This window comes from Astatotilapia calliptera, chromosome 14 (genome assembly GCF_964374335.1).
Source record: "Astatotilapia calliptera chromosome 14, fAstCal68.1, whole genome shotgun sequence".
Taxonomy (NCBI): domain Eukaryota; kingdom Metazoa; phylum Chordata; class Actinopteri; order Cichliformes; family Cichlidae; genus Astatotilapia; species Astatotilapia calliptera.
The window spans coordinates 38,143,572-38,171,188 of NC_137435.1; the positions used below are offsets into that span (position 1 = coordinate 38,143,572).

General features: G+C 40.6%; 1 long non-coding RNA gene across 1 annotated transcript in view; it reads left to right on the forward strand.

Annotated features, from left to right (window-relative positions):
- Positions 1-27,617, forward strand: part of LOC145420224 (uncharacterized) — a 306,663-nt gene that overhangs the window by 165,320 nt on the left and 113,726 nt on the right. The window lies entirely within an intron of this gene.

Sequence of the window (27,617 nt, forward strand, 5' to 3'; positions counted from 1 at the left end):
GACCCCAGGTGGAGGCTGTGTAAAGATGCCCCAGAGACAATCCAGCACATAACAGCAGGGTGCAAGATGCTAGCAGGCAAGGCATACATGGAACGCCATAACCAAGTGGCCGGCATAGTGTACAGGAACATCTGTGCCGAGTATAACCTGGAAGTCCCGAGGTCAAAATGGGAGATGCCCCCAAGGGTGGTGGAGAATGACCGAGCTAAGATCCTGTGGGACTTCCAGATACAGACGGACAAAATGGTGGTGGCTAACCAACCGGACATAGTGGTGGTAGACAAACAGAAGAAGGCGGCCGTAGTGATCGATGTAGCGGTTCCGAATGACAGCAATATCAGGAAGAAGGAACATGAGAAGCTGGAGAAATACCAAGGGCTCAGAGAAGAGCTCGAGAGGATGTGGAGGGTGAAGGTAATGGTGGTCCCCGTGGTAATCGGAGCACTAGGTGCAGTGACTTCCAAGCTAGGCGAGTGGCTCCAGCAGATCGCGGGAACAACATCAGAGATCTCTGTCCAGAAGAGCGCAGTCCTGGGAACAGCTAAGATACTGCGCAGGACCCTCAAGCTCCCAGGCCTCTGGTAGAGGACCCGAGCTTGAAGGATAAACCGCCCGCAGGGGCGTGCTGGGTGTTTTTTATATATATATATATATAATGTTCTTCCTCTACACCCCACCCCCAATTTTTTTGCACATGTCGAGGAGCGTGTCAGGCTACATTTCACTGTGTGTTATACTTGTATAACTATGCATGTGACAAATAAAGAACCTTGAACCTTGAACCTTGGGGAGTACTACACGTGGACACAGTAACAAAAGATGTCACAATAGGAAATGGTGTGATGGAATACAGTAATTTATTAATTTTGGGTATACACAGCACTTCAACTACTAGAGACAAAGATAAAATCCATTCATCTATTCTGTCTGTGGTAGAGGAACCTAACCCAGCTATCATAGGGGAACAGGCAGGGTATACCCTCAACAGGTCGCCAGTCTGTCAGGACTAACACAGACAGACAGATACTTATTAATGGGCAATTTAGAATTACCAATTAACCTAACCTAACTTCATTTTTTTCCACCGTGGGAGGAAGCTGGAGTACCTTGAGAGTACTCACACAAACAAGGGGAGAAGATGCAAACTCCACACAGAAAGGTCCCGGCCAGATAGTGGAGTCAGTCTCAGAAACTTCTTACTGTGAGGCAACAGTGCTAAACGTTGTGCTACTGAGCCACTGATAAAATACACATTTCATATTATTAATTATTATAGACAGTTTTTACTTGACATAACCCTGTAACAGTATCTGACAGCATCATTTGTTGTTATCGTCACTGTTCTCTTCCAGTGGCTCAGTTCTCATTTTCTTTTCTTAACTCTACGTGTGTAAATATGCTATTTATGTGTAGGTAAGTCTATCCATCTTGTATGTGTGGTATGAGGTTGACTGATGGTGGGGCAGTAGCCGGAATGGCATGGATCCGGAGTAGCGGCTGTCAGGGTTCTCCTTCAGGGCCACGGCTGGTATTGATTGCCTGAGCCTGACCAGGTGTCTGAAGAGAGGGAAGCAAAAAGAACAAGATCAGCCATGCAGAGAGAAAGAGAGAAGTAGAGGGACTGAGTGGAGAGTGGACATGGCTTGCTGAGTTGACCGTAATGAAGGATGGGAGGTGGAGTGGTAGAGAAGGCAGCGAACAGACAGAAAATTAAATATTAAAAGTCAGTTGAATTAACCTCACACTTAAATAGATTTTTTACCTTTCATTAAACTGTCAGCTGTATGTTATTTATGCCATGTAGGCACAGGAATTATTTTTGTCATGTCAGGAAAGTCATTTAGTTGCATAACCGCAGGTTGTCAACCAACAATGCCAATGAGCAGATTTTTTTCTGCTAAATCTCGATCATCTTTCAATATAACTGTCTGGAAGTTTTATTCCCAAAATTTCCTTTTATCCGGAGCTATATATATATATATATATATATATATATATATATATATATATATATATATATATATATATATATATATATATATATATATGTGGTAAATGGTACACCTCAACTTGTTTTCTTCTTTTGAATACCTTCTTTTGGGACTATTTCATAGAAATATGCTGAGTTTGCTTTCTGAGCTGGATGGCTGTAAAAGAAACAGGATGTTTATTTTGACTGACAAAAGTACAAACAGACCTATTTTGAGATTCAGATTAATGCATCAACACAATAATAGCAAATTACCTTTAGCAGTGAGGTATGCGCAAAAACCATAGAAGTGCGCAAAAAAGAAATGAGAAAAAGCTAACATGGATGAGGAAATGAGTTACTGAGAACTGCATTAAGAGTAGTAAAAATAAAGTTTCTGAATTTGCCGTAGAAAACTGACCCAAACCAGTGGAGTACTGTGGAGGGCCATGAGTGCCAAAATGAATAAACTAAACACATCATTAAATAATTAATTAAATGTGTCATTAATGAATGCAAGTTAATAATAAATCATTTATTAAATGTATTAAATGAAATATAAAACATTGAATAAGAAAAAACGATAATAAACAAAATGAATTAATGATGTAAACAGTCAAAAAAAACAAATTTAACAAAAACAAATAATAATGAATAAAGTCACCACTGGCGCAGAATCCATAAGCACGGTCATCGTCCCATCATTTGAAAACATTGCAACAGTTTTAACAAACATCTTTTGTACTGTTATATTTATTTAAACTCTAAAAAATCGTTACATTTCAGCACTGCATAGGTTGGGTACATTGATACAGTCCAGTTGCAGAAAGTGTCTGCATGTTTATCTTTCACTTGGCAAGTGAAAGGTCACTCATTCAATTCCAGCCAGAGACACAAATCCCCTTTGGGGTTGCGTTAGGAAGGGAATTTGGTATAAAACTCTGCCAAATCAAACAAAGAAGGCTATCGCCGTGGTGACCCCTTGTGACAAAGGAGCAGCTGAAAGTAGCTTTTTACTGTAGGAAGTGAATCTATAGTAGATAGCATAAGTATTTGTGGTAAAAATACTTATTTTACTCATGTTTGGAGAACAGTGTCACCTAATTTCATTAGCAGCCAGAATGGCAGGGATAGAATCAGTTTTATCATTTGATTTTTCTTATTTCCTATGAATTATGGTAAGGCAGACCATTTTGAACTTTGGTCAGACACACTGTGGATATGGCACAACCTCTCCAAGATATATTAGCGTTACAAAAGTATTATGTATATCACTTAATGTCAAATTATTTGTTGCTTAAAGTGATCAAAATTATTTTGGTGCGTGAGAATAATGTATACTGGTCTGTTTTACAGAGATACAAGGACCTTTGATTAAAAAGTGAGAACAAGAGGAACATGCTTTTCCTCACCCATCTAAGGACAGAATCCTTCATCTCGTCTTTTTCTCTTTCCTCCAAATATTGCTGCTAAGCATGATTTATATTGGAAGCTTGCTTGCTGCCATCCGATTTTAATATGAGTGGTGTAAACCCTTAACAGGCTAATGCACTAACAACGTCCTCTTTTAAAAAATCCTAAATTGTCCCCTCCTTCCATAGCCTCCAAACAGCTTAAACAACCTCTCACCTCTTCCCCATTATATGAAATAATTGCAAGTCTTACTCCGACACTGTTCCCACTCCACCCCTGCTTTCTCTTGTAACACAAAATGCTTTTGATGCCCTCACCTGTCCTTTGGTACTTAAGGGTAAGGACTTATGGGTATCTTATCTCAAATTCATCATAGATTCAACTGTTCCTGGGTCACTGACAGACAGCTATAACCCCTCATAAGAGTCTTTTTTGTGGAAGGGAGATAGGAGTGTTTCAGGAAGAAAATGAATGTCTCTTTGGTCAGACACAATGCCATATGGTAGCACCTCTCAGGGACTATTAATGAAAAAATTATTATATGGGGGAAGTATGTGGACACACAATTGATTCTCCATAAAGACAAGGTGTCCCTGGTGTGGTCAAAAATGTCCTCTGTTGCTATTGTAATCACATAAGGGCTTAAAGAATACCTGATCCCAACTTTATCAAGGTGAGAGTTAAACCACTGGAGGTCAGCAAAATACAAGGTTTCAGGGGTCTTAAAGTCATTAAGTTCAAATTGATTGTACTTAATATTGATATTAGCATTGTTCCAGCAACAACTGACAGGAAGACCGCTTGGGTGAGAGTATTATTCATATTTCACAGAATTCCTGTCCCTGTAATTTGTCTAGACATGACTGTCAACGTGAATTGGCACTATTCAAATAAGACTGAATTGAACTGAACTGGAAGTGTATTCTGTAACCTGAGGATATTTAAATTTAGAGCAGCATCCCCTGCAGAGGAAATAATGTGAGAAGATGTCATCTGTACTCTGTGTACTGTGTGGTCTTTTGTCTTATTGCAGCAAGAAGCTGGTTTGCAGGGTTTCCAACAAAAATACAATGTTTGCGTTTCACATTAAAATGTAAATTCTCCTGCTTCTCAGTGCAATTCATTTGTTGCTTCCTGATTCCCTGGGCAAGAAGAAAATAAATGTGATTTTTGTGTTGCAAAATGAACAAAATACATGTTTTAGTTTTTCTTTTAGATTTCAGATGTTCTAACTTTTAATATTACAACTGAAAAGCTTGGCCAGACAGAAAATGTTGCACTTACTAGTTTATATCTTACAGGACTCAGTTCATGTAGCAAGGCAGCAGTTCTTTGTATTATTTTGTCCAATTCTGTGTGTGTTTTCTTTTATTCTTTTTAGTAAGTTTTAAGTTTACATCTCTTATTAATCATCTTTAGTTTTGAGTTAGTTGTGTTGGGCCTCAGTGGTAATTTTATGTTTTAGTCATAATTTTGCACTTTTTTACACATTAATTTTTTTATATATATTATTATATTATATTATATTTTTTATAATCAGATTTTTTTAAAACTTTTTTTAAATAGAAGATTCATCCTGTTTTTTACGTATTGCTTTTTCATTGCTTTGCACCTTTCATTTTCTAATATATTCAGTTGTTTCTTTTCTGTGATGTGATATCATTTTGCAGAATTCTTGTGTTTTGCATTTGTTTAGAGATTTTCGTCTTTAACATTGTTGTTGTGTGTTTTCCAACAAGCAGTAATATGTAATATGAACCCTAACTCAGAGGCCACCTATGCTCTGTAATGTCACATTTTAATGCATCTATACTGCAGAGATCACTTTTTCACTTGTCATTAAAGTTAATTGATGAATGCTATTAATAAAAGAATAAAGCAACTCTTTGGTGTGGTGTCTGTTTTGGTTTTGGGTGCAGATGGGGCATTTTTATATAGTGTTTGCATGTACTAACAGTACTATATGTCACATCCAGATACAAAGGCCACGTCGTCAAGGCAAATTTTCCCATATTAGATTTGTAAATCAAAAACTAATACATAAGACATGCAAGAACTAATTTGTTTTATATTCCTTGGTTACATATTTCGTGGAGCACATTTGCAAGATTTAGAATGTATTTGTGCCTGCTGCTCCCCACCATTATATGCTTCAATTCATACATCTATTTGTGAGCCCATAAAACAGGCATTGACTACCCATGTAAATTGTGTTCCCCACAATAAATTATATGCATACTTGCAAAAATACATAACTGCTGTCGGTCTCCCCGCTCCATGTCACCAGCATACTAATAGCGCCATGCTAGGAGGCCAATGATGCCACTTCCATTATTTTTCCATTTAGCCATAATTTTGTGGAGGAAGTTAGAGTTGGTAAAATTGCTTTCCGCTGCACTCCGTGTGCTTGATTCACACAATCCTAGCTCCTCATCTCACCGGCTGGCTCTGCATCTCCTAGTGGCTGCTTTTTCTCCCCTTCTCTTTCAGTTTCTGAGGCACGTGGGGGTTGTTTTCATCCTGGTGAGTGGATGGAAAATGCCAGTGACCTGTGCACACCTTTGGTTCAGTGAACAATTTCGTCTCAAGCTGCAGAGGCTACAAGCTCAGGGGTGAACAGGTCAAGTTATCCCACAGTGAAATGGACACTATGGGAAAGTAATGCAACCAGGTCCTGCTTTGTATGTCTGGCTGATACTGTAGAATTTGGAAACCTCTTTCACTATTTAAATATCCATATATTTGTTTATTCAGTTATTTGCTGCAGCACAGCAAAGATTACATATATCATGTTTTCTCATAAGAAATTGATCTGCAAATGAAATTTTACTGCATTATAGGACACCAGTGTACATTTATGCATATACAATTTATTTGGCTATCAGAAATATTTTTTCCATAGCTAGGACATGGCCAATCTAATTTGATAATTTGCTGCATTCCGCATGGAATTATTTAACTGACTTTGCTGACAACAGGAAAAATGTATAAATAGTCAGTGATGTATATCTAATACATATATATATATATATATATATATATATATATATATATATATATATATATATATATATATATATATATATTCATTTTTTATTTACTATAGTTGTTTGTTTATTCATTCATGTTTTCTCTGAAGTAAAATCAGCTGAATGGCAGTGTGAAAGTAATAGTTGATTGAGGCTGAAGGAGTTGCCAAGCACACATTCATATGTTGCACATCATAGGTGCACAGTGCTAAAACTGTTCGCTTTCTTTAAACACACACACACACACACACACACACACACACACACACACACACACACACAAACACACACACACAGGTTCTTTTAGTTGTGGAAAACCAATAAAATTGCAAATTTCCATTCATATTTTCACAATATCCTGAATAAATATCAGTCTAGTCTCTCTTTCTCTCTCTCTTTTGCTCGCGCTCTGTTATTTCTCTCTGTTCTTGATTTCTGTCCAACATTAAATATTAATAAGTCAGAGACTTGACATGTATGTAGAAATTTACTGCCCCTTTCAGAATAAACAGTAGAAAAATCCCCATCCATGGACCAGAAGCACCACTGGCTACTTGTGATGGCCTTGTGATGGTACTTCTAATCAAGTTGTGAAACAGATTGCACTTGATAATAAAAGAAGCGACACTATTTTATATTAAATGCACCAAAATGAAATTATTAGTAGTAAAAGGTAATATGCAGTCATTTCTGCTAAAGCATATTCTGAGTCACCAGTTCATGAGGAACTCAAGAGTAGATGACATTTTTTGACTCTTTAAGAATCAGCTTGGTTTAAAAAAATGTCATATTGTGCTGTCTTTGGCATTAACAAAGTACCTTAACTATTTAAAATAGTTTCTTTGCTAAGTTGTCTATTCTCCCTTGACTTCGATGTGTCTTTATGCTTCTATGTTATGTTTCTCAAGATCAGTTCAAAAAGAAAAAGAAAGAAAAATATCAAGAAAGTACTGTGTGTGTTTTCTGTTTGTCTGTCAAGAACACACACACACACACACACACACACACACACACACACACACACACACACACACACACAAACAGAATGTGATTACATTTGATGGAACATGAAAAACCACGTTAAATGTTAATGCATTGTTTCCTTTAAAAAATAAAATATGACACTGGTGGTAATCAGAGAGCTCCTTGAGAGTGGCTGAAACTGTCCTTTTGCTGTCCTGCATGGTGACTGTTAATCATGTCTTGCTTTTCTCTCCTTTTTTTTTAATTGGGAAGGTTGTTTAAACATTTTAATTAAAAAGGATTTGGAATCTGCAATGCACTGTAGTAAAACCAGCTGAAATAACCCATAGACTCACATTTATATTGCAAAAAAAAGATCCCAGCCAGTGTTCAAACCAGGTCAGTTTGCAGGTTAGTTTCAGAGCAGCTGATTCATCACTTAAGTACCTGTACACACAAACAGAGACACAGCATTAGTGACCGTGCAACACATCCAGACTCCAGCAGCTCAAAAGCAAATCTCTGGTAAGACTGCCTCCTGATTTCCCTCTTGCTTTTCTTCTCCCCCCTCTCTCCTCCTCCTTTTCACCACACTCAAGTATATGAAAGATTGTGCACTACCGTGACACCACACGGGGCAGCAGAGGCACATGCAATGATACCTGCTGCTTCTTTGATCACTTTGAACAGGTGGGCCAGCTGTTTATTAAAAAGAAAGAAAGAAAGAAAGAAAGAAAGAAAGAAAGAAAGAAAGAAAGAAAGAAAGAAAGAAAGAAAGAAAGATAAAGCATCAAGTTCAATAGAAGCTATGTAGAGTAAGACAAAGCATGACAGAAACAAGCAAATGTATTAAACTAGCAGAAGCCTAAATACAAATAAGCAAAAAAAGAAAAGAGCAAATAGAAATCAATGCATGAAAAAAGAAGAGGCAAACAAAGGCAAACAAAATCATAAAAAATAAAAAGAAAGACAAACGATGAAATAGAAAATAAGAAAAACAGACTATTGACACACAGAAGAAAAGAAAACATCCAACAAAACAAACTTTCAGAAAAAATAGCTTAAATTAAAAAAACAAATGTTAAGTGAAACATTTTCTTTTTATGAGAGCAATAAATATTTATACATATTCATAACGTGTCCATTGCCTGTGTAAGGTACTCTGGCAGAGAGAAATGATTTAGGCATTTTAGTATATGAACAGATGAACAGATTTCTTTAGGAGTCAGGGTTCAGTGATACCTATGTTATCAGCTCAGTATTAACCCCACCCCCTTGCCTATAATCTCTCTCTCTCACACACACACACACACACACACACACACACACACACACACACACACACACACGTCGTGGTGGGTAAACACACTGTGCCCACCTGTCATATCCACTCAGTCTGGGCCTGATCACAGCAGCGGAGGAGCAGGGATTAGCACAGATCTACATATGAAAAACAACACCAAGGCATCAGTCATTTAGTGTGCATGTGTGTGCCTGTTTGTGTGTCTGCCTACGTGTATGTGTGTGCTTGTGTGCACTTCAACAAAATCCTGGTTTAATGCATGTTGCTCAGTGCAAGCTCTGTGAGGGAATGTGTGATGCAGTCCTCTGCTGGACAAATCAGGAATGATTTTTTTTTTTTTTTTAAAAAGGTCACAGTGTCATATCAATATGCAAATATTTATTTTTATTTAATTATTTATTTTACAGTAAATAGTGTTAACATAGCCCCATTATATATAGCTGCTGATGATTCTGTAGGGCGTAGTATTTGAAAGGAGCTTTAAATTTCACATAATTTCAGTGGATATTTATTTCTTCTTCTTTCTCTTTTTACATCTGTTGAAATTCAATTCAATTCAATTCAATTCAAAATAATTTGAGAGCAGTTCAGTTTTCACAGGATCATTAACTGTTTCTTCTTTTCTTAACAAGCGTTTCAATTTACCTGTATTGTGTGACTTGAGCAGGTCTGAAGATAGTCAGCTGTGACTTCCATTAATGCCTCATAATTAGGTCACAACGGCAGATAGTAAATGTAACAATTCATAGAGACTTTCAACATTATCACTCTGTACAAAAATGTTGCCCCTGAAAATAAGTTCTCTTATTTTTGATGCTTTTAAACTGCATATGTATGTGAACAAGTAAAGTGTCAATAAAATGTTGTTGCATTTTTGAAACAGTTTTTGACATAGATATTTGATTGGAACCTATTCATGATATATAAGTGTCTTTAAGGAACCAGAAAATCACTCAGTAGGTAAATTTGAATTGGGGAATGGATGAAATTATGTTGAATAGGCTCAATAGATGACATACAACTTTTCAACCAAATTTTATATAAGAGGACATCCAATGGGTGACCGACCAGATTTAACCCCCAAAACAAGGCTTCAAAAGCGAATTCCTCATCATCAGATGTGAAATTCTCCATTCTGGTGTGCATCTTTTCAGGTTTTCCAGGTTCTGTGGTTACTTTTTGTGTGTTTTTTAGGATTGTTTTGTCAACTAGGTCTGACTTTATCTTCACTCAGGAACCACGTGAATGATGAATCAAACACTGATTTTTTTTTTAAATGATGTAAATTAAAAAATCAAAAATTCCTCTCCACCCCCTCTTCATTACTACTCCATGTTACTTTCATGTTCTCATCACTCCTCAAGCTCACCTCAGCAATGAAAGTTTCACATCCTTTCCTCTTCTTCTTAAACTTTACATCTAACTCCCCCACCAGACTTATTGTTTTACAGGCTCACTACCGACACCTCTGCTAAATCCCTGCTGCAGAAACTTACAAACACACATACAAGCAAGCATGCATGCACACACACATGCGCACAAACCATACACACATATTTAGTGAGAGAACCACAGTCCCCTCCCCTCCTCCATGATGGACTGGGATTGGCTCCCACTGTCACAGTGTGTGATTGCGACCTCCATTTGACCTGCTGGGGATATATGGTGTCCTGGGTTATCTACATAATGCACAGGGAGAGAGGTGGAGAAAGCCATCTGAGAACAAGAGAGGAGGGTGAGGAGCTTGTGAGTAGGGGGAGAAAGAAGGAGAAGAAGAAAAAAGGCTGAGTGAAAAGATGTTGCCAGGAATAATGTTGGATTTAATAGACAATAGTACTGGTGAAATGACTGCATAAATGCAAATGTTCCAGCGATAGGCTATCATGAAGTGTGTTCGAGCAGCTCAGTCTTTCTTTTTTCCTTTTTTATGAAGACTGAAAGACAGAACTGTTATATTACATGAACATGAACATGAAGATGTTTATACACACATATATATCTATATATATATATATATATATATATATATATATATTAGGGGTGCAACGATACACAAAATTCACGGTTCGGTTCGATACTTTGGTGTCACGGTTCGATATTTTTTCGATACAAAAAAAATGTTCATGCCTTTTTCATTTGTCATTTATTAAAATTATAAATATATATTTTAACTCAAAAGTACCGTTTTTAAATTTAACCCTAACCCTTGTGCGTGTTTTTTATTTTGACAGCGAATGCGCACCTGCGGACCACTTATGTGCACCCCTGGTTATTTAGCTCGTCATATTGCAGCCACAGAAATTCTTTTGTCCATGAAACCATAAAGCTGCACTTTCTTTTTGCCTTATAGTCTGATTTGTCATAACTTCTCCGTTTTGTGGTAAGCTTTTCTTTGGCTGTCACTTCTTCACCCTGACCTGTCTTATTTGGCTCAGCAGAACTAAAATATATATCTGTCTTTGAAGGTTCTCAGTCATCCAGGTCATCGTAGTCAAATATAAATCCTGCTGCTTTTACACACGCACTCACATAAGCTCAGCGATTCTCTGCGCGATCAACCTCTCACATGTTTAAGCTTGCTGCGGGAGATTTCACTTGTCATGTTTGCATAGTAAGCTAACGATTAATAAGACGATGTCAGAGGAATTGGTGCGCAAATTATCATCACTCACAGATCAGTGCTGTCGCTCTCTATACACAGTTCGCACGATTGCAAAGTGAAAGCAAAAAAACAAGCGCAAATTCAAACGCGATTTCAATATGTCACATATTGACAGTGGCTCACCGATGCCAATGACATAATTACCCAGCTACATTTCTGAAAGAATGCAAAAGCATTGACATATATTTTTCCTTCCTACAATAGCCCGACGGGCAGGGAAGAGATAGATTTCGGTAGCCCGACTGAAAAAATCGCTAGCCCCACGACGTCAGGCTAGCGATATTGCAAGCCCTGTATCTGATTGAGGAATCATGCATCTTTGGAAAAGAGAGTTTATTACAGAGAAATGTCTCTTTCCAAAATAAAAGCTATACTATCCGCTTCTTCTGGGCTATATTCTCAGCAGCATAAGGAGAATCATGTGCTAACAGCTGTCTAAATGACTCGGCTAAAGTTAGTAGCATGCTTGTTGTTTTTGTCTTTGCACTAGGATGATGTTGGCGTAAATGTGCAGTCATATTCGTTGTGTTCCCACTAGTGCTTTCAGGTTAATCTCGTTGAAATGACCTTAACACCACAACATGGCAAATCTCCGTTAATGAGCTACCGCCGATCGCTCCGTGCATGGGGCTAGACGGCCAACACGTTAACGAGCTAACTGCGCTAACACACTAGTTCCCACCCATGTAATTGAGCATTGCGTGGCACATCCAACATACTGTTTTACTTTAGTCCATGACTCGCTTACCTTCAGGGTCATACGTCACATGAAAACCAAAATAATTCCAAACGCCACATCTGAATGAGGGTGGGGGAGGTGCCCTGCGCTCTTCCTTCTGACTATGCTGTCTGTGTTGAGCGCTCAGTGGATCTGCGCTCGACAGTGCAGCCTAGGCGGAGTAGTCGAACGCAGATTCACTGAGCGCTCAACACAGACAGCATCGTCAGAAGGAAAGTTGATAAAATAAATTACAAATGTTGTATTGTTCGATACATATGCGTACCGAACCGAAAGCACTGTATCGAACGGTTCAATATCGATACGAATATCGTTGCACCCCTAATATATATATATATATATATATATATATATATATATATATATATATATATATATATATATATATATATATATATATATTAGGGGTGCAACTTTTTGCCTTATAGTCTGATTTGTCATAACTTTTCCGTTTTGTGGTAAGCTTTTCTTTGGCTGTCACTTCTTTACCCTGACCTGTGTTATTTGGCTCAGCAGAACTGAAATATATATCCTGCTGCTTTTACACACGCACTCACATAAGCTCAGCGATTCTCTGCGCGATCAACCTCTCACATGTTTAAGCTTGCTGCGGGAGATTTCACTTGTCATGTTAGTGTAGTAAGCTAACGATTAATAAGACGATGTCAGAGGAATTGGTGCGCAAATTATCATCACTCACCAATCAGTGCTGTCGCTCTCTATACACAGTTCGCACGATTGCAAAGTGAAAGCAAAAAAACAAGCGCAAATTCAAACGCGATTTCTATATGTCACATATTGACAGTGGCTCACCGATGCCAATGACATAATTACCCAGCTACATTTCTGAAAGAATGCAAAAGCACTGACATATATTTTTCCTTCCTACAATAGCCCGACGGGCAGGGCAGAGATAGATTTTGGTAGCCCGACTGGAAAAATCGCTAGCCCCTGGACGTCGGGCTAGCGATATTGCGAGCCCTGTATCTGATTGAGGAATCATGCATCTTTGGAAAAGAGAGTTTATTACAGAGAAATGGCTCTTTCCAAAATAAAAGCTATACTATACGCTTCTTCTGGGCTATATTCTCAGCAGCATATTAAACATATCAGGTCCCCATAAGGAGACTCATGTGCTAACGGCTGTCTAAATGACTCGGCTAAAGTTTGTAGCATGCATGCTTGTTGTTTTTGCACTAGGATGATGTAAATGTGCAGTCATATTCGTTGTGTTCCCACTAGTGCTTTCAGGTTAATCTCGTTGAAATGACGTTAACGCCACAACACGGCAAATCTCCGTTAACGAGCTACCCCTGATCGCCCCGTGCATGGGGCTAGACGGCCAACACGTTAACGAGCTAACTGCGCTAACACACTAGTTCCCACCCATGTAATTGAGCATTGCGTGGCACATCCAACATCCAACTTACTTTAGTCCATGACGCGCTTACCTTCAGGGTCATACATCACATGAAAACCAAAATAATTCCAAACGCCACATCTGAATGAGGGTGGGGGAGGTTCAATTTGCCATGTTGCAAGGAGAGCTTAACTTCGGTCTCGCTAGCTTGCCCTGCACTCTTCCTTCTGTCGATGCTGTCTGTGTTGAGCGCTCAGTGGATCTGCGCTCAACAGTGCAGCCTAGGCGGAGTAGTCGAACACAGATTCACTGAGCACTCAACACAGACAGCATCGTCAGAAGGAAAGTTGATGAAATAAATTACAAATTTTGTATTGTTCGATACATATGCGTACCGAACCAAACCAAACCGTGAATTTTGTGTATCGTTGAACCCCCTAATAAAAAAAAAAACACCAAGCACGCCCTATATATATATATATATATATATATATATATATATATATATATATATATATATATATATATATATATATATATATATATATATATATATATATATATATATATATATATATATATATATATATATATATATATATATATACACACACACACACACACACACAGCTGGATAGTGTAGTGGTTAGACTACACGCCTTTGGAACAGAGGATCGCAAGTTCGATTCCTGCCTGGGGTGTCTGTATCCAGTAAGGGTCCTAAGGCTAGACCCCTTTTGCTAAGCAAGCCTACCGCAGACATGAGCGAGACAGATAAATATGAAGGCATGCCGGCTCGGACGTCGCCCGGATCAACAAGGTCCGCGTCAGGTGTTGAGGAACCAGGGCACCCTGACGAAAAGTGGGCTACTGGAGCAAGAAGGCATCAGTGGGCAAGAGACGAAAACAGGGCGTTGTTGGAATGCTACTACGCAAGTAACCCCGGCGGAAGGGGCTACATGAATAGGATGAGGGACCTATGGATTCTTCGATACCCAACATCCACAATGACGGCGAAACAACTAGTAGCTCAGTGTTCCAACATTCGAAAGAAAGGACTGCTCTCACAGCTAGAGATTGACGAGGTACAACACAAATGCTACGGCAAGGAGTCGCCGCCAGGTCAGGGGGGCGATATCATCACCCCCACCCGAGATTGGGTACATAGCCCTAAGTGCGATAGGAGAAGGATCGTTGAGTGCGAGAGGAACTGACCTGAAAAATAGGATCATGGCCAAGCTTGAAACCTGGATCCCCCGTAGCCGGTTACCAAGATTACGTGAAGTACCCTCAGAAGGTCTGCTAGATGATGTTAATGCAGCACTACGGACAATACCTACAACCACGATTACCGACACTAACAAGCTGATCTACAATGCAGCAGCAGTGATCAGTGAGATGCTTGGCTACAAGTTGAACAGCCACAAGGGGCAGTACCCTCCATGGAGAAGGAGGCTAGAGGGCAAGATCAAAGTAGCACGGAGGGAGGTTAGCCAAGTAATGGAGTTGCAGAAAGGTGCGACAAATAAGGTGCATAAGAAATACAGCAAGCTGTCCATACCTGAGGCCTTGGAAACTGCCAAGCAAAGACTCACAGCCTTGGCCAGCCGCTTGAGGAGGTACACCAGAGAGATAGAAGGCAGGAGAATAAACCAGCTGTTCTCCACAGAACCAGCAAAGGTATACTCTCAGTGGCAAGGGAACAATAAGAGAACAGCACCACCAAGGCTGGAGATGGAGCAATACTGGAAGAGCATATGGGAGAAGGATGCAACCCATAACGGCAATGCTCAGTGGCTAGAGGATCTGAGGGCAGACCACAGCGACCTCCCTGAACAGGGTCCAGTAACCATCACAGTGGCAGATATCCAAGAAAGGGTCTCCAGTATGAAGAGTTGGACAGCACCAGGGCCCGACATGGTTCACGCCTACTGGCTGAAGAAGCTGACTGCACTCCACGAGCGTCTGGCAGCACAAATGAACCAGATGCTAGTTAACGAGAGACACCCGGAATGGCTAACTGAAGGCCGGACGGTCATGATCCCCAAGGACCCCAAGAAGGGACCGGTCCCCTCCAACTACCGACCAATAACCTGCCTCAGTACTACATGGAAGCTCCTTTCAGGCATCATATCGGCTAAGATGAACAGACACATGGGTCAATACATGAGCGGGACACAGAAAGGAATTGGCAAGAATACCAGAGGAGCAAAACACCAGCTACTGGTAGACAGAACAATCAGCCGAGACTGCAAGACCAGACTGACCAACCTGTGCACTGCCTGGATTGATTGCAAGAAGGCCTATGACTCAATGCCCCACAGCTGGATACTGGAATGCCTAGAATTGTACAAGATCAATGGGACCCTAAGAGCCTTCATCAGGAACTCAATGGGGATGTGGCGTACAACACTAGAGGCCAACTCCAAGCCCATAGCACAAGTCACCATCAAGTGCGGGATCTACCAAGGAGATACTCTGTCCCCACTGCTGTTCTGCATAGGCCTGAACCCCCTCAGTGAGAACATTAACAAGACTGGCTACGGATACCGACTACGGAACGGAGCAGTTGTAAGCCACCTCCTATACATGGATGACATCAAGCTGTATGCCAAGAGTGAACGAGACATCGATTCACTGATCCACACTACCAGGCTATACAGCAATGACATTGGAATGTCGTTCGGACTGGAGAAGTGTAGTCGGATGGCAACAAAGAGAGGGAAGGTAGTCAGAACTGAGGGGATTGAACTACCAGAAGGCAACATTGCAGACATAGAGGACAGTTACAAGTACTTGGGGATCCCGCAGGCAAATGGGAACCATGAAGAGGCCGCTAGAAAAGCTGCAACCACCAAGTACCTGCAGAGGGTCAGGCAAGTCCTGAGGAGTCAGCTGAATGGTAAGAACAAGATCCGGGCCATCAACACGTACGCCCTGCCCGTGATCAGGTACCCTGCTGGGGTAATAGGCTGGCCAAAGGAGGAGATAGAAGCCACTGACATAAAGACAAGAAAGCTCCTTACCATGCATGGAGGGTTTCACCCCAAGTCCAGCACCCTGAGGCTGTACACTAAGCGGAAGGAAGGGGGCCGGGGACTGGTGAGTGTCAGCACCACAGTCCAGGATGAGACAAGGAACATCCAAGAATACATTGGGAAGATGGCCCCAACTGACCGAGTGCTCAGTGAATACCTCAGGCAGCAGAAACCCAAGAAAGAGGAGGGAGACAAGGAACCATCATGGAAGGACAGGCCCCTGCACGGTATGTACCACCGGCAGATAGAGGAGGTGGCTGATATCCAGAAATCCTACCAGTGGCTGGACAAAGCTGGACTGAAAGACAGCACAGAGGCACTAATCATGGCAGCACAAGAACAAGCTCTGAGCACAAGATCCATAGAGGCTGGGGTCTATCACACCAGGCAAGACCCCAGGTGCAGGCTGTGTAAAGATGCCCCAGAGACAATCCAGCACATAACAGCAGGGTGCAAGATGCTAGCAGGCAAGGCATACATGGAACGCCATAACCAAGTGGCCGGCATAGTGTACAGGAACATCTGTGCCGAGTATAACCTGGAAGTCCCGAGGTCAAAATGGGAGATGCCCCCAAGGGTGGTGGAGAATGACCGAGCTAAGATCCTGTGGGACTTCCAGATACAGACGGACAAAATGGTGGTGGCTAACCAACCGGACATAGTGGTGGTAGACAAACAGAAGAAGACGGCCGTAGTGATCGATGTAGCGGTTCCGAATGACAGCAATATCAGGAAGAAGGAACACGAGAAGCTGGAGAAATACCAAGGGCTCAGAGAAGAGCTCGAGAGGATGTGGAGGGTGAATATCAAACCGGGGATATTTTATGTTTTCTTACTTTTGTCTACAAGCTATTTTTTTCTTATTTTTAACCATGTAACTAATTAGAAGTGCAGGTACTTCCAAGATCAACATTTTCAGCATTAAATTAATTAATAAATCGAGAGCACATACTGTGCCATGTTTAGTGCTTTATTTTATTTATATTTTACTGTTCAAATGAATGATATTACAAAAGAGCAATTCAAGTCAGATTAATATTTTACTTACTATAGTATGAATGTAGGTCTCAAACAGGATTATATTATGCCTTTTATAATCTGAGTTGAGGTGGACTTCAGTTCTTTGCCAGATCAGCAAAACCAGGAGCATACAGACAGACTGGCCCTGCCTTAATTCTCCCTGAAACTTTGGAATGAAATAGACTAATTTTAGCATTGCTCTGCCATGACTGCATGTGCAGAGTGCAGGCTGTCAGGAGCAGACTGACTCATTTAAAGAGCCTGGTAACTGGCTAATCACAGGCTGTTGAGAAAATGTCCCTCATTCTATATGTGCCTTTTTCTGTGTATGTGTGCACTTTCTTAAACAGAAATCTGTTTAACTTAAAACTTTACATTAAGATGAGATTGCCTGGGATGTTTACAGCTGACACAGAGATTATAAATACCATGATCTGACTTTTATGTGGCTGGATTGATTATAAAAATGACATATCAAGTAATATGTGTGCCGCAAATACTAAATGTAAAAACCACAAATTGATTGGTGCACAATAGATAAAATACGTTTAAAATGACCAAAGACACAGGATAACAGATCTATGAAACTGAAAAGGTCAAACCCAGCTATTTCTACGGCCATTTTCTCTGCTTGTCCACCACTAGGATGTCCGGCTAGTTCGCCATCACCAGTTTGTGATGGGGGTGTGTCCCATTTTGACCTCAGGACTTCCAGGCCATACCTAGCACAGATGTTCCTGTATATTGTACCCACTGTACAATATCAACATGTTCTCACTCCCAAAGCTTAACATTTTAGGCTAGGTGGCAAGTCGTCGGTATATTACACTTCCAGGCACCCAACACGTCCCTACATTATGAGATCGGAAAAATAGGGAAACATGAAAACCGTTTGGAATGAATCATATACATTCGTTTTCCTAAAATCACTTTGGAAAACACTGTCTAACATCATTAAAGTTCTGGTTAAGGTTAGGAATAAGGTTAAGGTTATGGCTGGTATACATGGCTAGAACGTGTATTACCGCAGGAGCATCATTCTATTGGATTTCATCCATGATCCGGCGAATAGCATAAGAACGTGTGAGGTCACCTTTTGCGTTCCTCAGGAACGCCTCGGGACTTGACAAATCGTCACTATATTACCCTCAGGAGTGAGAACAGGCTGACAATATACAACATACCACCATGTATGGCCTGCCTGGGAGCCTCTTGCTCCCTGCTGTTATGTGCTGGATTGTCTCAGGGGCATCTCTGCGCAGTGTTTTGGGCTTATTCCTGTGCTGCCATGATTAGTGCCTCTGTGCTATCTTTCAGCTCAACTTTGTCCAGCCAATGGTGGGATTTCTGGATGTCAGCCATGTGTTCTATCTGCGGTACATGTGGTCTTGGGTTTTACACCCAGGTCTAAGGAGTTTGGGAAGAAAAGAGTCTGGACTTCTTTCAAACCATCTGCCTTCTCTGTCCAAAATGTGGACATTGGCATCCTCAAAAGAGTGACATTTGTCCTTTAGATGCTGATGTCTAAAGTCTGGTCCATCGAGGTGGCTCTTCTATGTGGTTCCACGCATTTATGAAGTGGCTGTTTGGTTTCTCCAATGTAGAGGTCTGAGCACTCTTTGCTGCACTGCACAGCATATACTATGTTGTTATTCCTGACCTTAACCAGGACTTTAATGATGTTAAATAGTGTGTTTCTAAGCGATTTGAATAAAAAGAGCGAACATGTGTAGGTTCAGTCCAGACGGTTCTCATATTTCCTCTTTTTCCGAGGTCGTCATTTAGGAACGTGGTGGGTAGCCGAAAACGTAATATGGTGACGATTTGTCACCTAGCGTAAAATGTTACGCTTTGGGAGTGAGAACGGGTTGCTCACTCAGGTCAGAATCCAAAAAAAACTTAACTCCAGTTATATTAGTCCCTTTGAAATCCTTATATTAGTCTTTCTTATAAATCCTGTCTCTGTCTGGTTAAAGCTACATTGCATCATGGAGATCCACAACATGTTTCATGTCTCTCAAATTAAACCTGCTCTCCCCAGTCCTCTATCTGCTTGTTCTAAGAGAAACCAAAACTTACCATCTGCTCCCTTCTTGCATAGGATATCTGGACCTGGGGTGTGAGTAAACCTAAGAGTTAGCGACTTAGTGAGAATGAGGTTTAGGGATCTGTTTAAGCCGTGCCTTTTCAATTCAAGTCAATTTTATTTATATAGCGCCAAATCACAACAAAAGTCAACTCAAGGCGCTTCATAGATACAGAGAAAAACCCAACAATCATATGACCCCCTATGAGCAAGCACTTTGGCAACAGTGGGAAGGAAAAACTCCCTTTTAACAGGAAGAAACCTCCAGCAGAACCAGGCTCAGAGAGGGGCGGAGACTAGAAAGTTGTGGATCAGATTGCTTGGAGCCAACCACTGACAACTTGGTGTTCCACTTGTTATTCATTTCCAAAGCTGTCAGTTTAAATAAATGCACTAAACTTTGAAACCTAGTCTACATTTTGAATGCATCAAAAAAAAAAAATCCCTCAGGCATGACGGAAACAGGTGACAAAATTTTAACGCTAGCTGGATTACACATTAGCCTTTTAGTATTCATCACCAGCTCTGAAACACAAAACTGACTCCTATCATGAGGAAATTTATCAACCGTAAAGAAATTGTCCTTAATTTTCTCACAGGCTGGGACAGATACACAGTTATCAAACACAAACCTGGCCAGTCTAACATCACAGTGCATAGAAATTGGGTTGTTTGGCACAGAAACACCACAGTCACTGACAGGAGGCTCAGAATAGTTGTGTTGGCTGGCTTTTGAACAGAGGGTGTAGTTTTAGGATGAACTGCTTCAGAGACATTATTATTGTGAGGCACCCTGAATACAGTTTTTCTTCCAGAAACTTGAGAACAGAGAAATTGTCACTTACACTAAATAACTCACTGATATTAGGACCAACATCATATCGGGGGTCTACAGTTACAAAAAACAGTCTCATAATTTTCTTATGGTTCTTAAAATTATGAAACTAATTATAAAACGTTGTAACAGAATCATCAGCTTGCAGCAGTTCCTAGGAACAGGTTTAGCAGGCTCAAGGAAAACATTCGATGGAGAATCAGTCTTACTACCAGGAAAGGTGACTGGAGAGCTGGGCTGTGGCATAGAGGTTGGCGAGTGCTATGTTTCTTCCGTGGCCACTTGTAGAAAAGGACCTGGAGAGGGCTGTTGTGCTGTGGTCACACCATACTGTCATGCAGTGGAGAGGTGAGTGAAATCAAAAATGAGGACACAAAGGACAGGATTGTGAAAAACAAAAGGGGAGCGGTTTATTTAGGCTGAAGAGCAAAATATATAGGTGAAGCACAAGTATGGAAAGAAATTAAAACACAGCTACTGAAAATCAAAATACTAACATTGAAACAAGAAACACAGGGGAAGTGAGCAGATGCTGTGACAAAGGACAAAGGGAGACTGAGACAAATACACTGGTAGGTGTCTTGATGCATTCACAGCTGATTCTGTTCATCTGGACGTAGCGTTTTGTGGGAGAAACGTTTCGTCACTCATCCGAGTGACTTCTTCAGTCTCAGCTGACTGCAGGTTTCCCCAAATCTTACAAACAGTACATTTGCATAATGACTCTCCCACAAAACGCTACGTCCAGATGAACAGAATCAACTTTTGGAGACACAGGTAGGTGATTAGTGGAAGTGGAGACACGTGGGAACACTGCTGAACTGAATAGTAACTAATGAGACAAGGACCCACAACTCCATAAAACACAGAAAGGACAAAAGCTCACCAAACTAAAACAGGAAGCAGCAGGTTACAAAGACCGAGATGAAAATGTGCTGGCTTAAAACTAACAACAGAGTAAAAATGCAGACACTTCACAAGGTGACGCAACGAAATGCAACATAGGGAAGAGACAAAAGGAACAGGAACAGAAATAACTAAATGGAACGGCAGCATACACATAAATAGACTAAATACAAGGGAGGTGACACCGTAGGAAGGGGGCACAAAGAGTGGTAGAACTTAACTAACCACAAGGCACACAAGACAAGGGACAGGTGGAAATACAGTTAAATACAAAGTTTAACCCATGAAACATAAAAAAAAAACCCTCTAGAAATGCTAGGAATAAGACATGAAATTATTCTAAACATTAAAAAAAAAAAAAAAAAAACAGGAATCAGCATGGAATATGGAAACAAACACTAGAAGACAAGAAATACTGGGACAAATGACCAGGGACCAGGACAGACAGCACAGGAAAAATCCAGAATCCTAACTGTTCAGAAAAACAGCCTTTATAAAGAAACCAACCAAAGACTTTCAAATATTCAGAGCTTTTTATTTTAACTTCACTTTCTGAGATATCTGATACACAAACTGCAATCAGCACGCTATTTTACCCTAAATGCTCAACTAGTAGTCTTCTCAGCTATGACGGAAAACACCCACTCAGGACAGCCACACAAACCGGGGTGCAGCCCGGCCAGTCAGCCAACAAAATTGGTCCCTGTGTTGCTTCTATTTTTGACAATAATGCTGAGCCAATTGTCTCCCATCAACAGTCATAAACCTAGTGGAGTTTTAATTAGAAGTTTAATCATTTATGAACATGATACAAGTGAGTATTAATGTATTTGCATTTTTACTAAACCACACAAGTGGTAAGTAAGTAAGTAAACAGTTGACATTTTTACTTACAAATTGTAAGAAAACGAAATCAAAATCAGTGTTTTTTTTATGTTAATCTAGAGTTAAGCCTAAATTTAAATGTAAAGTTTAGAAATTTTTAGCCAACACAGCAAAAGAAAACAAACAGGGCCTTGGGGGGACAGGTGTCACCCAGAGGCTGGTGGGTGGGGCTGCTGAAGTGGCCCCTTTCACTCTCTGCCCCTCAATTTTATCTTCACATTAGAAATTGAGGGTCTTGGGGGGAGTTGCAGATGAGCACTGCTGTCCAGCACACACACACACACACACATACACACACACACACACACGGTTTTGTTTTCTGTTTTTTTCTTATAGGTTGTTTGTTTGTTTTCTTGCAGATGCAGCAGTCAGAGATCCACTGTGCTTTTCTGTTTGTGATCCTTTCACCTTTTCTTTCTTTCTCTTTCTTTTTCACCCCTCCTGCCTGTCAGTTTCAACACTGCCCTATTGCTCATGCACTGTAATAATGAAAATGATACCAAATAACCAAATAAAAGTAACACAGAATTTATGGAGCTCATTTTGAAAAAGCAACATTTTGGTCATTTCAATTTTCCCATGTTGCATCATTTGTTGACCACTGAAACACAAATAAATTGTTGTTGTTAAATATCTCTGAACAATAAAATAACTATTAAATAGCTTAAAATAGTATACATATACATGTGTGCGTGTGTGTGTAAACAAAAATAATGTATAGTAGTATTTAGTATATAAAATAGTATGCAGTATTATTAAATAATGCCACAATTTGTAATTGAACACAAAAAATGTGTCTTCTTTTTTGTCTGAATTAAAATTTAGACACGGGAAAACTGACAGGTTTAAATACAAAACAGTAAAACAGACTCGTCAAACTCTGTACTGTGTTCAAACAGAGTTCTTGAACTACATTACACTAAACAACGAAAAGCCTCAGGTCATTGATCACCCTCAAGCTTTACAAAATGATGCATAATCTCGACTCATCATACCCTTTTCATAACCATGTCAACTGGCAGCTCCCCAAACAAATAAAACAGACTTGGAAACAAAAAATAAATAAAATAAAAAAAACAGGGCGTTTAAGAAAAGGCCTATTATGATACATTCCCTTTCCCTTTATTCTTTTTATGATAGCAAACGATCAATTACCCAGATGGCAGGAGATGTGGAGGGGCGTCTGGCATCGTCCAGAAACACACACCATCCACACACATATTTACACATTTAAAGAGATACACACACAATGACACATCAAATCAAAAGCAGAAATCACACATATGGTCAAGCACACACACACAACGTGGAGTCATAAACATCTGGTGGGTTGTATGTGCAGGTATCCCGCCATGCTGCCTATACCAGCAGCAAGTGCACAGATGAGGCGTACAGCTGCTCGATGGTTCCCAGTGAGAGTATAGCACCACTGTGATGGATAAGGAGGGATTCTTCCAATTGACAGATTGTGAGGGAAGCAGATGGTTTATTTGCTGGCGTTTATCACATCTTCATGACCACCAGAAGAGAGTAACACAGCAAAAGGAAAAACCGTATTTTAGCAACTTTCATAACCCATACTGTAAAGCTCCAGTTTAAAGGCCTAGATGTGTGATGTGGAAACACCAACAGACAATCTATTTGTTTTTAAATTATATTGGCTGATGAAGTTCTCAGACCTTAATTTTAAACGGAGCAACAGTACAATGAAATTTCAGTATTTATGCATTTCATTCTATTTGTTTCTATCGTCAGTTTTGGATGCATCTTCAAATGCACATGTGTGTCAAAGGATACGTGCAGCTCAAACATTTGTGCGTGTACACAAGTGAATGTTGCAGCTGTTTACCGCCTCACCTCCTGGAGTTTTTATTCCTGTGATTCCTGTTCTATAAAATGGAGGTCATATCGGATGCCATTTGCTTCTAACCTGGCTCATCCAAAATGCATCATTTTCCCACAAATGATACATGCATGATGTTTCAGTGGCGGAAAAAAGCCAGGCAAAATACAGCATTACTCCCGCTGCATAGTTTAAACAGCAACGAAGAGACAAGCTGACATATAGTATGAGCAGACAGAAAATAATTTATGGAGATGCTAAATATTTATCTGGCATGGTCATTTTACTCTAGAGAAAAAAAAAAAAAAAAAAAAAATATATATATATATATATATATATATATATGGTGGGACAGCTCAATGGAACCAAAGCTACCAACAGCTACCTGTGACAACACAAGCCAAGTATCACCTGTGCTAATATTGGCATCTTCATTGTAAATGTCCTGAAAGGAGCCCTTCCATGTGCACACAGTCAATATCAAGGCAACACAAACATCTAAATAGCTTTTAGGTATCAGGACCTATAAAGCAGTGTTTCTCAACCCCAGCACATAGGCGTGCCGTGAGAAATGATCAGGTGTGCCGTGGAAGATTATCTGGTTTCACCCGATTAGTACTCTGAGCAATTACATAATAGCAATAGATAAATATTTAAAAAGAAAAAGTAATCAATCAGACCTGAGTCCTGGAGAAAATTCTGACCCAGATGAAGGCCCTAGCAAAAAATTGGGAAAAAATTATCAGTGACATTTTTGTTTGGTGGTGTGCCGCATGAGTTTTCTAATGTGAAATATGTGCCGTGCCTCCAAAAGGTTGGCAAAACGCTCTAAATCTTACTGGTTAGCACTCATGCTTTATTATTTCTTTTATCTGTATAAAAATTAGCTTGTGTCCAAATACATATTTTTTATTTACTCTTCAACATTTTATTTGTCTGAATTTGTGTTTGGGGTACGGCCTTAAAAGATTTTTTTAAAAACTGTACAACTGAATGTACAACCACAAAACGTCACTTTTTAGGAACCACAGTCAAACTGTCTGAGCAAACAACCTATGCTGTCATTTTTTATGATGACTATCTTTCACATGTAGAAACACACAAAATGAACAACTGCAGCGCGTTCAGTGTCTAACACCATTCCCTTTTGTAGTTTTGTGGGAACTTGAACACATGCAGCATAATCAGAGCATACAGGCCACTTCCAAGAGCTACTACAGCCTACATCATAACGACCACTTTTTGATCCCTTACTGCCCTAACTGCCACTCAAACCCCACCTCACCCCAGCCCATCCACCCATAACAGGGCTCCAGACATGGGTCTTTATTGACTGGTTCTGGGATCGTCCTCCTCTGGATAGCCTACTTATCCTTGCAGCTCTGCCTCCATCACAAGAAGATAATCTTCTATGATTACCGTCTCTTTCTCATCTGCTCTCTATCTCTTTTCTGCTCTCTCTACATTTTGTCGATTTCCACTCCTCTGAGTTGTTACATGACCAACATACCCCCCTCTCCCAACGCATACACACAAATGCTACGCACACACACGCATCCTTTCCCTTCTTTCTCTCATTCTCTCTTCAGTTTCTTTTTTTTTAACTTTTGGGGTAGAGGTGGTGAAAAGAGAAGGCCTCATCTCTAGCACCATCTCACTGTGTGTTCTTTTGTGCAGGCACTCCTCGGCCAGCTGCCTATTCACACAGCCCTTCCAATTAGGACCCCATTCAGAGGACACAAGATGAGATCAGTTTCCCCCTCCTACCACCACCTCTTCTGTGCAACTCCTCTTACTGTAGATATAGTCTGATTTTAAAGCCTTTTCTTCCCTGACTTATCTCATCTTTCCTTTTCATCCACTGTCATCAGCACTTTCTCATGTAAGCTTTACTTCCAGTAGAGTTTGTGTCTTGGTCCTATTTTCTTTCTCTCTCCCTCTCATCCTCCTGCTTACTCTTGTCTTTTAGGTGTAGAGAAGGGCAGGTTCATCATCTCTTGGCTTGCCTGTGGGTGGAGCCCTTCCTTGGGTGCCAGGTTCAGGCATTACACCTGCATCTTATCTACTCATTACTGCACTGTTTATAAGGACTATCTTCCTCCACCATGTCTGCCAGATTGTTGTTACTCTTGTTTTGGTACTCGGGCTCTCTGAACGTTTGCTTTGTGCCCCAGTTTCTGCTAGTCTCCTGTTATTGTTGTTCTTGCCTGTCTCCTAGGGAATAGTGATGGGATTTCCGGCTCTTTTTAGAGAACCGGCTCTTTCGGCTCGGCTCACTGAAAAGAGCTGGCTCTTTCAGCTCCGAACCGGATCTTCAGGTTGTTTTGTTGCTTTAATTAATTTATTATTAACAATAATATAAAATTATGCACAAAATGAATTACTAATGTAAAAAAAGTGGTTTTATTTATATATGTTAATATATAAATACATGCGGTAGAGACAAAGCACGTACAAACTCCAAAACACATTTCTAGCATTAACTGAACTTCCAAAACAGAGCTACCTAGATCACTTAAATTACACAATTGAAAGCATATGTGTATTGTTTGTGTATTTATACACAAGCACTCATATACACTGAACAAAAATATAAACGCAACACTTTTGTTTTTGCTCCCATTCCCCATGGGATGGACGTAGAGACCTAAAATTCATTCCAGATACACAATATAACCATCCCTCCCAAACAGTGGTCACAAATCAGTCCAAATGTGTGGTAGTGGGCACATCTGCTATATTGAGATAATCCATCCCACCTCACAGGTGTGCCACATCAGGATGCTGATCTGACATCATGAGTAGTGCACAGGTGTACCTCAGACTGCGCACAACAAAAGGCCACCCTGGAATGTGCAGTTTTGTCTCACAGATGCCACAAGCAAGCAATTGGCATGCTGACAGCAGGAATGTCAACCAGATCTGTCGCCCGTGCATTGAATGTTCATTTCTCAACCATAAGCCGTCTCCACAGGCGTTTCAGAGAATATGGCAGCACATCCAACCGGCCTCACAACCGCAGACCTCGTGTAACCACACCAGCCCAGGACCTCCACATCCAGCAGGTTCACCTCCAAGATCGTCTGAGACCAGCCACCCAGACAGCTGCTGGAACAATTGGTTTGCACAACCAAACAATTTCTGCACAAACTGTCAGAAACCGTCTCAGGGACGCTCAACTGCATGCCCGTCGTCCTCATCGGGGTCTTGACCTGACTCCAGCTCGTCGCCGTAACAGACTTGTGTGGGCAAATGCTCACATTCGATGGCGTCTGGCACGTTGGAGAGGTGTGCGCTTCACGGATGAATCATGGTTCACATTGTTCAGGGCAGATGGCAGCTGAGAATGTCCCAGTTCTTGCATGGCCAGCATACTCACCGGACATGTCACCCATTGAGCACGCTGTCGTATACGCTTGACCGGCGTATACGACAGCGTGTACCAGTTCCCACGAATATCCAACAACCTCGCACAGCCATTGAAGTGGAGTGGACCAACATTCCACAGGCCACAATTGACAATCTGATAGACTCCATGCGACGATGTGTTGCACTGCATGAGGCAA